Source organism: Pseudochaenichthys georgianus, chromosome 23 (assembly GCF_902827115.2).
Source record: "Pseudochaenichthys georgianus chromosome 23, fPseGeo1.2, whole genome shotgun sequence".
Taxonomy (NCBI): Eukaryota; Metazoa; Chordata; class Actinopteri; order Perciformes; family Channichthyidae; genus Pseudochaenichthys; species Pseudochaenichthys georgianus.
The window spans coordinates 21,055,270-21,069,417 of NC_047525.1; positions in this window are offsets into that span (position 1 = coordinate 21,055,270).

Consider the following 14,148-nt stretch of genomic DNA (forward strand, 5'->3'; position numbering starts at 1 on the left):
TATATGCTCCAACATAAAATGATAATTAGCATGATCGGCTAACTAGCGTACTTAGCATTACATTACATTACATTGCATTTAGCTGACGCTTTTATCCAAAGCGACTTACAATAAGTACATTCGACCAGGAAGACACAACCTTGAAGAAAACAGAATCATATAAGAACATCAAGTTTCAAAGAGCCAATCGTTTCAAGTGCTACTCAACTGGCTATCGATAAGCCAGTCCTTTATTAGCAGTGTTGGGTGTAACGCGTTACAAAAGTAACGTAGTTACAGTAATATATTACTTTTTGCTGTAACGAAGTAATGTAACGCATTACTAATGAAATGTGGGTAATATATTACCCGTTACAATGCTCAGTAACGCAGTTACAACACATTTTAACCCGAAATTAAATGGTGTTTTGTTTTTTAACAATGTACTAACATAGCGAGACATTCCGACACCAGACATACGTGCGAGTAGATTAGTAAACCAGGTGTTTACCCTTCAGGCCTCGCGCCGGGATCTATTCAAAAAAGAGAACGGGGCGAAAAATACTAACAACAAATTGTGTCAGGTGCGCGTGACCTGCTCCGCTGCGCGTGCATCATTTCCAAAGTGCTTCCACAGCAGTGACACACATCTGTGGATAATCATTTATACGAAAATTGTTAAAGCAACCATCACTAAACGCCAGCAACACTGCATCTACTGCAGACCGTAGCAACGGGTCAGATGGGGACATCACGTTACCCTCCGTTGTGGACACTAGCTTACTCCCGCCTGACTCGCCGCCCTCAACCCCGGAGCAGCAGTCTTCATCGCCCGAAACTACGCCGCCCCTCTGCGGCCCGCAGGTGCCAGCCAGGATACCACGGCAAAACAGAGCCTGCCCAGGTATATCTAAACAAGTACCCGCCTGTACAGTGGGGTTAGGTGGTCATTTTGCAGCTCGTGGTATACAAATAGACAAGGGCTAGAATATGTGAAAATAGTGCCATATTCTGCCCTGCCTGTAGAAATGTTGGGTAAAAAATAATGCATACAATAGCACAGATGCCTTCACCACGAATGGCTACACAAAGATCTCATATCCCAAGCTTCTCACCGAGCTAATGTTGCAGCTGAAATGATCTCCAGGTCACAAATTCAACCTCACATGATGATGTGATACCAGTTTTCAAGCACAGTAAATATTCTCTTCCCAGAGTATATGATGGGACCAAGGTGATGTTTAGTAGGCTACATGGTTTTAATAATACTTTTGCTTTTCAATGTTTGCCATTTCAAACCATGAGCTGGTTCAAATAATATTTGCCTTGATTTACAATATGTTCTCATTTGTTTTATCAGTACAGTTTTGAAGCTTTCGTGCTTTTCTTTGCCATAGTCCACTTTGGACTGTATGAGATATTTCAGGATTGCACTTTTAACTCACTTGAAATGTTCTCACTTGCTTGGTTTCAAAACATAACAAATGCCATAATCTGTTCATTGGGGACCATCAATGCTATTTTTCATTGCTGTTGCCGGCCACTATTGCTCATGTAAACCTGCTACTGCTGCGCCCCCTGTAACCTCAGATGCACCCGGAGTCATGTTGTTCTGGAGCCGGGCCTGCACACGGCCATATACTAAACAAAATACAGAGCCCATTCCGTGTCCTGTTAGTGTTTACTTCCTGTCTGCCTTCTTCTGGTGATTTATCTGACGTCCAGCGCTCCGTCTTTTAACCTCTTTTCCTTTCTCTTTCTTGATCCTCCTTAGCAACCTTCATTATAGTCCTTGAGAGTGAGAGTGGTCTGTACTACTCTATTAACAACGTGTCACATGTTAAGAATTTACAATCAGAATCGAGTATTCAACTAAGCCGTGTAATACAAGTTGTTAGTAGCCTTAAGGGCCTACACAGTTGTTATGCTGCTATACCACATTGCCCTTCATTGGATGTATAATGAGCTGCACTAAACTACATTTTAGCATTTAAAATACCTAGCCATTCTTTTGCGGTTATTTTGGTGAAAGTAACTAGAAAAGTAACTAAAGTAGTGTAACTCATTACATTTCAGAGAGAGTAATTTTGTAATGTAACTTATTACTTTCAAAAGAGAGTAATACGTAATATGTAATATATTACATTTTGGAAGTAACTTGCCCAACACTGTTTATTAGTATATAAGTGCTCTGTTAGCAGTTCTTTGTTAGTCATTCTATCACTCGAAGTGGAGTCGAAAGAGATGAGTTTTCAGTCTGCGCTGGAAGGTGTGTAAGCTTTCTGCGGTCCTGATTTCAATGGGGAGCTCATTCCACCATTTTGGAGCCAGGATAGCAAATCCACGTGTTTTTGCTGATGGGAACTTGGGTCCCCCTCGCAGCGAGGGTGCAGCGAGTCGTTTGGCTGATGCTGATTAGCAAATCATTAAATAGCCATAGTAACATTAACGTCTCTATTCACTGTTTGGAAGTGACTCTGTCCTGTGTGCGACAGGTTTTTAAGTTTACAGTAAGTTACCTGAGATAATGTAAGCGTTACATTTGCCAAATACAGTACACTGGCTAGCCCTCATCGCAGAAGCTTTTCCTCTGGTGAGGCTAACAATGAAAACACAATTTGAACAAGCCAAACAATGTAACGTTAGAAGGAAAAAGCTGTGATTTTCTTTTTTCCTTTTTATACTTATAATGCTCGGTGTAACAAGCTCCAAACTCCAAATAAAAACAATGCTGTTTCTTAATCGACATCAGTGGCGGCGCTAGGGGGTGGCTACTTGGGCTCAAGCCCCGGATGTTTTCTGAAAAGCCCCGGATGTTTCACTTTAAAAAAAAAAAATTCAAATTTTTTTTTTTTTTTATAAACGTCTCGGGAGTAATGTGCAGTACCGGAGTCCACCAGAGAGGCAGCCACTGTGGGACATTAGCCTGCGTACTGCGTAGCCTGCCCTGAAGAAGAAGTGATCCTTCCTAGTGCCTGACGAGTTTTAAGCTAATAGCCTATACAGTTATGGATATTAGAAAGTTATTGTCATCGAAACAGGTGCCACAAGCTGCAGCAGCAGCAGTATCAGCAGCAGACAACAATGTCATCACCAGCAGTGAAGAAATGGATGATGTTTCAGGTTTGTTAATCTAATGGTGATATCTGCACTCTGGCTGACTGAGTAAGAAGTGAAAAAGAGTGATGTAACGTTAATGTTATAGCATAAACATGGATTAACCACACAAAGTATACCCTTATATGTTAGTATGTATACAGAACATGACTACACATTATCCTAAGATGTAAAGTTAACCCTTCATACCTCAGTCTACTTTTAAGACACTAAAATAACGTATTCCATTTTGTTTTCGCGCGTGGAATTATACCGGCTCTCGTTTCAGTACACATGACAACAGAACTGACAGGCAACCCTCTGAATCTGATTGGCTGTGACTGCATCCACTCAGAGTGTCCGATTCAGAAACGTGACTCTTACACTCTTTACGTCACAAACAAAGATGGTGGATGAGAATAGATCTATAAAACGATAAGCAATGCGCCAGAATCAAGGTGAGACTATCCGCATCCTTTAAAACTCTACGCACATTCGTTTCACCTTAAAGGAATGGTCCACTCATTAGATAATTAATCAAGACTTCAGTATTTAGTGAAACGTTATGTTTAAACCATACCCTGAAGAAATCAGCGATATTCCCCGGTAAATAATGATTTTATAGCTCTTTTTTATCAAGACCTGTATATTCCGTCTGGCCGCCGCCATGTTTGCCATTTTCACTAGTCACGTGATGGTCATGACATCATCCATGCGTTCACTTTGTCAACACACGGAAATATGGTGGAGTATTTCAGTTCGGACTCGTCAGCAGAGGAACAAGTTTTGACCAATGTGAAGAGATTGGATGGGGGAATTCATCCATACATATCAGTATGACAATACGACACCCACTGTCCTTAGACCCTCACATCGTACAAGGAAAAACTTCAGAAGAAAACCCACAGTTTAAAGGGAACATGGGAGAAACCTCAGGGAGAGCAACAGAGGAGGGATCCCTCTCCCAGGACGGACAGACGTGCAATAGATGCCGTGTGTAAATTGAAAAGATAATACATTTGCAACATAGGTAGTCCAAATGTTTGGAGATGCATGTGTGTATAATGGGAAGATGATATAAGATACTATATGTATGCATGTAGTACCACCCTTGCTAGCGATTCCCTCTCTAGTTTAGCATACTCAGCTTCGTTGTCCCTGGCCATAGAATCATGATTTTATGGGGCCGGAAAAACTGGGGGGAAATACACACTAGCCGGTACTACGCTATAGGGAAAGGCCACCAAAAACTGTCCTGGCCTGGACGTTAAAACGGGGCTAGCCGCTGCAATGGAAATGCGCTATAACATACCTTATTCTTACTCCGAGCACTACTTCTGCTCCTCCGTCGCTTCACACTTGCAGAGGGCGATTTCTCTACTGGCCGAACTGGTGTCCTGGTCGGTGATTACACCAGAAAGACCGATGGTACTGCATCTCCATTGAGTAATGGTTGTTCTTTAAATCCCATGTTATGTTTGATCATACTCTCAGAGTAGTCGTCCGGAAATGTGAAATGTTCGCTGCATACATGAGCCTGTAAATCTCTCGGTTCGGGCCGGCCACATTTCGCTAGCCACTGCCTCCGAATGTACTTCTTATGCTTACCTTTTGGCAACAGATGGAACCGAGCATTCCGTGGATTGTTCCTATCCGAATTATGGCAATATTTCGCGATACAGTGAGGCATATTTGAATAGAGAAACTACAGTAAATAACATGGAGATCAACGTGTCTTCGAAAACCAAACGCATGGATTACGTCACGTCCGGGAAATGGCGGCGCCCACAGTGTTGATGTTATTTCGGTATATAATCAGTTTAAAATCACTGATAATGTCATCGGATTAAAAAAAAAAAAAGAGAGACTGGCAGAGACTGGTCTGTTTTATCGGATGATAATTTTTAAAAAATGAGTGTCATGAGCATACCATTCTTTTAATAAGTAATTGACTATTTGAGTGAGTTAAGGCATTAGTTTGCTTCATTAAAGGGTGTTAATGAGTGTTCTCCAGTGCCTTTTGTCCGCTTTTAGGGTTAATGTTGCTCTCAAAGTGCACCAGATTGATGCTTTCAACTTCAATATTTAAAAAAAAAATCTTTCCAGGGGAACATGCCCCCGGACCCCCCGAGAGGAGGCGACGACCCCCCTAAAGGATGTTCGGTCCACCCCCCACTTATAAAAAATAGCACTGTACCCCTGCACCCCCCCCCCCCCCCAACCCAACAACTCCTGGGCTAAGCCCCGGATCTCCTACAATCCTAAATCCGCCTCTGATCGACATGTATAATAGGAATGATAAATCTGCTTTTCCTACCTCTGTTGGAAATCAAGTAGGCTATATAATATTACAAATGACAAAGATTTTCCTGTGGTTTCACTGCAAACTACGATGCAAGATCTAAAGACAGGCATAGCAACTGTAACCAAGGTGGGCAGGGACTCGTGCATGGTCAATTACCTCAGAAATGTACCACATAAGTGAGTTTTTGAAGAAACTGCTCTACTTTTATGTTAAAGTTGTGCTTACTGTAAAGTGCATTTGGATAAGCGCTTGGAGAACTCTCCAGGCTTCCTTTTTCTGACCACACTTGCAGGTGGAGCCTCAGGCTATGAAGTGTGTGTGTGTGTGTGTGTGTGTGTGTGTGTGTGTGTGTGTGTGTGTGTGTGTGTGTGTGTGTGTGTGTGTGTGTGTGTGTGTGTGTGTGTGTGTGTGTGTGTGTGTGTGTGTGGGTGTGTGTGTGTGTGTGTGTGTGTGTGTGTGTGTGTGTGTGTGTGTGTGTGTGTGTGTGTGTGTGTGTGTGTGTGTGTGAGAGGTTTAGAGAGGTGTGTGGACGCAACTGACACATGTTGACTGCTTTAGAAGAACAAGGTCTGCGTAGCCAGCATGACAAGTTCCCCTCATTCTTTTGCCCCCTGTCACTCTACTCTCATTAGGAATGATTGGCCTGCCACACAACAGCCAGATATTATTCTAATGTGAACTAGGTCATTGGAAACTGTGGCACTATGACTCACTCAGGTTCGAGGATGCGAATTTCAAGCATTTGCCCATTATATCATTCCACATGTCTGCTTCTCTTGCGGACATAATGCAAATTGGTAAAGTATAAGTGAAGTATTCCTGTTTGATCGCTACATGAGGTACTGTACAGCTAGTAGGCATAATCTCTCCTATACATCTCATTATGTAACACTTATTTACAGAAGACATGAAACAGATTTTGTGCAATATCACAGATAGCATGCTGTTTTTGAACCCATTGAGGGTCATTACTCGCGGGGATTTTCGTACAGCACCCATCAGAGATATGATTATAAGGAAGAAAATACAATTTCCCTCAGTTGTTTATAAAGGGCACCGGGTTTAATTCAATCAGACACAGCAGGATACACAAGAACAATAAAGCCGAGCCAATATAGAGATAGGTTGCTTTCTTATTTTATTCTTGGCACATGCGGAGCAAATACGGAGGGGAAAAAAGAACGTAATTGGAATTTTAAGTCCTGAGTTTTGGAGTCTGCCGACGTCCAGGTTTGTCATTTCTTCGGGGGCTTTAACCAAAGCCCAGGCTGCCTGTTCTGTCTTAGACAGATAAACGCTGCAAGCCCAAACCTGCACTGCGAGTCTTAACTATTATTTAAAGAAGCACCCATGAGGGCTAATGTCTGACGTCACGGCTGTAGTGGGTGTGATTAGCTGGAAATAGATTTGGAATCAGAGCTAAGAATGGCGTCTTCAAGGGAACGTGATTGATGTGATCCTGAAAGGCCTCCAGCCCTGGAGAATATTCATAAATTACAACTTAGTGGTGCAATATTTCCATTTCCGCCACCAATAGAAATACAGTAGATATAAGTGAATGTTTGTACATCAAGGTTTTACTTTGCTCTTCTAAACAACCAGCGTCTGTTTCCGCTCTGGCGCAGAGGAAATGAGATTGCTTGAAATACAAAAATAGGTAGGCAGCAGTCGCCACAATGATAACACAGACAGGGAAAAGTCATTAAAAGAAAAAACAAGCTTTCACAGTGCTGACCTCACAGGTGAACTCCTGTCAGGTTAAGAGCAAATGTGACTGCGTGTAGGAATGAAGATTACATCATAGGTTAAAGAAAAAGGAAAGAATGAGCTATAGCTTAGAGAATGCAAATCTTTTAATCGGGAAGTTGTTCATAGAAGTCTGATTTACTTTATTTAACACAGATGTATTTCTTGAGTTCATAATGCAGAAAAAAAATCCTCTTCTTTCTAGATTTGGTTGAAAGATATACAATAAGTTAATACAGTGGCATGTACTTTTATTGTTATACTTTAAGTATTGTTTGCCTATACTTTTACACAAACAATCTAATTCTCAAGTTTTCTGTGAAATAATCCATCTCCACAATGATTTGACTTTACTTTTATGAAGTAAAGTATGTCTGATTCAAAGATTATACCACTTTAGAGTGTCTCGTCCCTGAACCAGCAAGGTGTTTGTTGCTGAAATAAGTTTCCGACTTTGCGGAAAACTATAATTTCAGGAGGAAATTGCTTTATGTCTTAACAGCATGCAACACAGCTGTATTTTCAGACCGCCACAATCAAGACAGACATTAAAGCCTCGGGGTGGTTTTGTGAAGGATATGTTTTGTTTGAGTTATATCGACAGTGGTCTCTTACAGCTTTTCCCGAGAGACCATTATCCCTCTGGAGACCTCCCCCATGGACATTCTTCAGTTAAGAAGAATGGAAGGATTTTGAAAACATATAAAGAAAATGATAGTTAACGTAGCTTGAGTTACGCAGAAAAATGCTAATGCAGGCTGTGCATACAGTGCCTTAGGAGAATGAACATATAGCTTGCAGACTAGAATACATTCAGGGGTTTTCTGGGAAATCATTTAATATTCTTTCAATCTTTGCATTTATCTTCGATTCCATGGCCAAAACCAATATCTATTGAATAAAACGTTGTATAATACATGGCTGCGGGCGGTACACAGAACCGGTTTACAGATCTGCACGGCCTCAGCAGAGCACACTTCATTTTCTTTATGTCACTTGTAAAAGACCTATAACTGTGAAATTCAGTCAATAAATTCTACTGGCCTCTGCGGCCTTTTTCTCCCCCTGCGGACACATCACTATAATGTCACCATGAAACGCTTTCAGAATATTCCCCAATCTCCGCAATAAACAAAAAATGAGCGAAAACATTACTCACACTGTAAACACCTCTGGCTTTTTCGCAGGGAGCTCCCACTTAACTCCAAAGTAATGTTTCATTGCATCAAATTCGATGCATATTTCTCACACTGGGGTATTTCTTTTTCTATATAATAATAATAATACATTTATTTTGGGGGGCGCCTTTCATAACACCCAAAGACACCTTACAGGGTTACAGATTTACAATTTACATTTACAATTTTACCTTACAAAGTGGATTTAGTGAAGTATCAGCCGGGGTAAGACAAGACAAACAACAGGAAATTGACTACAAAAGGACACAAAAGGACACAAAAGGACACAAAAGGACACAAAAGGACACAGGGTACAGATTATAAAGAAAATGCCAGTTTGAACAGGTGGGTTTTGAGTTGGGTTTTGAATGTTGTTATGGAATCAGACTGTCGGATGTGTAGTGGCAGAGTGTTCCAGAGAATATGGAAGATCCTAACTCCTCTTTGACACTGCCAAGCTGTGGAGGAGTTTTATGACGCACCGAGCGCACCCTTGACTGGCTTCATGAGGTGCGAAGTCACCACGGTCAATTTATACAGTGAAGGTTCAGGATACAAATGCAGAATCAGCTCTGGGTACGGTGCCACCTCTGCCCCATTCACCCTGAACATTTAAAATAGTTTCGGTTTCTTAAGAAGAATGGACAAGTAGGAGATCTTTCAGATTTGATTACATATAAGAGCTTAAGCTTTCAGGAAGAATACACTAGACTTAGATGCTTTAAATATTCAGAGGGTGTTTTTGAAGCATTGCAGAAGCTTGTTAAGAAAGGATTTGCTGTTGGAGGTTAAATACACTGACAGCCCACGTGCTAAAGTGTATTTTCATGTCTCTGTCAGTAGCTATATTCTACAGTGGAATAAAACAGAGGGGTGCAAAAATATACTTGGGTTAACTTGTATATACTTATCTATCTTTTTTCTGAAAGGGAGAAGTCAAATGCAAGTTCAAGACATAACTCTACCTACAAAAAAACGGGATGTTGTATTCTGCAACCTCTGGCTGTAGGTTTTATTTAATTAATCTGTTGGTAGTCTTTTACAGATGCAATAGAGACATCTGTTTGGAAAGAAGGATCTTGCATCTAAAAAGCTACATTAACACACCATATATTCCTTGCATTTTTCAAGAAGGCATTTCATAAATAAGAGGCACTCTAGTCTGAGTACAGAAGAGTGTCACTTGGTGAAAACTTCCCTGCCCCACTGCGGTTTGAAAATCACTGACGAGCCTTAGTACTTTGATGAAGTTGCACCTTGTACGCCTACTGATATGTTCATTTTCTATAGCAAATGTATTGTGTGTTTTCTAAATGGCAACATGCTGAGGCAGTTATAGAGAAGGACAATATGCTTCATCTTTTAAATATGGTGTACTGATATGGCAACTTTTTGTTTTTGAAAATATACATAAATGGTCGTATAATGATGCGACTTCCAAGTTTGAGTGCCCTAAAAGTGCATTCTTTCTATAAGCCTGCAGGGGACGACGACACTGGTTGCAAAAATAATTCAAATTGTATAGAAGTCTATGAGAGTATGACCCTACATTTCACTTGATTTATTTCCACGGTAAACATTTTCCCTATGAGTTTATCTTTTTAACCGCTAGTTAAAAGTGTTCTTTAGTACAGCAGAATGTTCTTTTTGTCAAATAGACGACAACGCTGTGAATGTCTTCGGGTGTGGCCACCTTGTGATTGACAGGTTGCTATGACACAATATTTGGGTATTCAGCGTTTTAGTTTTAGAACCTTGACTTTATTCACCTGACTAATCTCCATGCTTGTGTCACTTTTCATAAAAAAGAAAGAAAGACATTTCTAGTGAGTGCTAATCCTGTATGTTTTAGCCACATCATCCTAACTGTACTTTAATGCAGCTTACGTGTATGTCGAATCTTCCTAATTTTGTGGAACAAGGCTTGACATGATGCACAAGAAAATGATTCATGATGATAATGTATAACTGGACTTGTAATCTACGAAAGGGCACATTTAGAGAAATACTGGGCATGTTTAATATCGCAAAAAGGTATCAATGAATAATGCAGAATCTTTGGAAAAGACTCCTAAAAACCACTAAAGGAGATTTAGAAATGACCACAAAAGCATACGACCACTTTAAATAAAGAAAAATAACAGTTTACTTTTTAAAAAAAATTGATTTGTGTGTATTTCGTCTATTTAAAACATATTCTATTAAAACAACAGATGTGTCATGTAGCCTGTCATCCTGTTTGTGAAGCTTAAAAAAAACCTGACATTTTCTTTAATTATGGAGCCAAAAAACTGACCTGTATTTCACCACATATTAAACTAGACAAGGTTAACTCATTAAACTTGACCACATCAGTGAAGATGCTAATATAAAAGCTTCTCGCCAGCTGATTACATTTTCCACCATCATTAAAGCTGGGGTCTGTTTAAAGGGCATGTGTCCCATCATCACTAACAGAAGGCTGTTAGGAACTTAACAGTAAACACAAATCTTAAGTAGGATTACATAACATGCAGAAAACTAAATAAAGGGGAAAAAAGCAGAAAGTATTTGAAAAATAAAAATACTGAAAAACTACTTTAGTTTGAGAGAGCAGCACCTACAGTAGGAGAACATCATCTGCATTTAATTAAAGATAACTGTCTTAAAAGTTATTATATGTATTCATCAAGGTCGTCCACTTATGGGTTCAGTTTACCAAATAAAATATGTTATGCAATTTACATGACATTTCAATAATTACTGGTGATTCAAAGAGGAACTTATTGACCCAGCCACATCTCCTAGAGGCTTTACAGAAATGTGAATGACATCGACTAGATACAAGTAGACTAAGTTGTACAGTAAGGTTGTATATATTAAGACCTCCACCCAGCCTATCAGCACCAGTTAGTACAGTCTTTAGATCAGAACCTTACGGGCTGTCGGATGAGGTACGTTTCGTTTAGAGGCAGCGGATAACCCTGCCCGACCTCCAGGAACATCAGTTTGTAGAACATTGTGTTAGAAAATCCTCCTGGGATCTGAGTCGAGAGCTCTGGCGCTAACAGGTACAGATATCCATTTTCTTTCCTGCCTGCGTCTTCTTCCTCATTCCCCCTGCACTGCAAGAAATGTCCGTCTCAAATGTACTTATACAGGAAGGTGGCAGCTGCTGGTCAGGCGTACGAAGTTAGTAAATGTGCAAGGAAGTAGTGGCAAATCAAAGATAATATATAATTGCTTTTGTCACACATTCTGCTATATTGGTAAAGTCAAACTGCTGTCTTGTTCACAAGCATGTGTTATTTAACTACACTGAAACATTTGGCCTATTGTTATTTAAATTATCTGTTGAGTGTCACAATAATGAAAGTACTGTTTTACACCAAAAGGCTATTTGCCCATTAATCTGACAAAAAACAGAATGCTTTTTTGTGCTCCCAGTGAATCGAGTTTAAGCAGCTACAAGCCTTTTGTGACTTCACAGTAACTTGAAAGCCAACTACAGTGCAGTATGTAATGGACACAAGGAAGATGCTTTGACACCGCAGGCGGACAAATACAGATAGAAAACAGAGAGGTAAAACTTTCATGAATATTTGTATATTCATAGGTTCAGATTAGTTGGAGTGTAGATTTAGTAGAAAAACACAACTGACACTTTAAGGCTGCGGCCCCACGAGGACGAATTTGGTCGTTTGCGTTACTGTTTAGTGTCATATAGACCGTTCGGCCACACGAGGACGACCGAATATGGCACTAAACGACTGAGGAAACGACAACGGGTCCCAAGGTGGATAGAAATGCATACGCCACTCTCTGGGGGGTCAAACAGCTCCGTGCGTGCGCCCTATACGGACATTTTCAGATCACTGATAGTGATTGCGCAATAGCCCCGCCTCTCCCCACCTCCGCTTACCCCGCGCCAGTGCTGAAGTGTTTCGCCACCAACAACAACAACAACGGCGGATCGCAGAGTTGCTATCGTGCTCCGGACGCTATTGACCATGCTACAGTTGTTTGTGCAACATCTACAGCAATAATGATGAGGCAATAGCCCCGCCTCTCCCCACCTCTGCTGCTCACCCCCACGTCAAAGTAAACTGCATCCTGAATTCAGATTATTTATCTTTCTCTCGCGAGTGAAGTCTAATCTGACAGGACGGAGACACGCAGCTCTGCCCACCTACAGCTCCTCCCGCTGCAGCAAAACACACACTTCAAGTCAGATCATCGCCCTTAGCTATTTTAATTACCTCTCAAACTCCCTAAACTAGTTATAAATATGTTTATTTTTTACTGTCGGCCGGGTCACTCATTACTGGATCAGCTGCTGCATGAGACAGACACTGACGCTGTCCGAAGAGAAGGAGGAAAAAGAGAGGCTCCGTGTATTTTATCATTATATTATATAGAGTCGTTATTCATTTGTTTTAAAGCTCAATAAATAACAAAGAAGACCTTTGACCGGCACTTTTATAATTTTGTCCGGAAGATTTCAACTTTAATACACGCTGACTGGCGAAAAACTCTGCCCGGTTCCCTCGGCCCCCACCGCGGAGAATAAACAGAAGGGCAACCATGACAACCATGCTTCTTCGCTGCTTTTGTGGAGGAAGTTACAGCGCCACCTACAGGCTCCTGCATATGTACTGCAGCTTCTCCAGCGGTTGGAGCTAAACGGAGCGGTCTCGTGTGGGCAGACACTATCCGGATAATTATTGCATGTGGACGGAAGCCGTTTGCGATTGCGTTTGCGTTAATCCTATGCGTTTAGCCGTTTTCGTCCTCGTGGGGCCGCAGCCTAAGGCTGTGAGGTAGTTTGATCTTCTAGCAATTGTATGGTTTCAATTCCAGTCCCTGCAGTCAACATGTGGATGTGTCCTTGGGCAAGATAATTGACCCCAAGTTGCTCCTGATGGCATGGACAGCGGTGAATGAATGTGTGTTAGTTTCCCTGTGCAGGTGGCTCCTCTCTATGAATGGGGGAATGCTGACTTGTACAGAAAATGTAAATGTGCTCCAAGGGGTCGTAAATACTGGAAAAAGCTATACAAATGCAATTAATGTACCATTTATCAATCAACACAAATCATTTCTATAAACATATATTAGTCATTAATAGCCACAATTTGCAATGGCAATTCAAGGTGTTTTTTTCTCTATTACACTTTAACTACCATTTAATCATACTGTACACTTAGAACACCAAATAGTGTCTGTTTTCTAGCATCACTGAATGTGTTAAATCCCGATCATGCTAAGCTGCTTACTTGATACATTGTACACAAAACCAAAACCCTAGCTTTCCTATGGGTAATTGAGTTATAGTTAGGTGGAATGTAACAATGTTGATTTCATTTATAAGGTTTATAAGGCTACTGAGGGGGTTAATACGTGTCAACCAATGAGTGTCAGTTTCGATCCCCATTCCTTTAGTCAACATGCTGAAGTTAAACATGTAAGAAATATTTTGCCCAAGTATTATACCTTGGGCAAAATATTTAACCCCAAATCTAATTGCTCCGGTAGGCATGTCCAAGGTATTGCATTGCGTGTTAATAAATGTGTATAAAATAGCAAATTAATTGTAATGTTTAAACACATTTTATATGAATATTTCCATTTGACTTTGACTCCATTACAAATCTGTGGGAAATATTGTACTATTTACTCCACTACATTTATTTGACAGTTAACAAATAAAAGTTCTTAATTGTAGAATGAGATGTCAAATAAGGTACCCAACATCAGGGGCGGACTGGCCATTGGGAATACCGGGAGTTTCCCCGGTGGGCCGGTGCTGTGTGTGGGCCGGAGGGCCAACAAAAAAACAAAAAAAAAGTTTATAAGAAAATATTT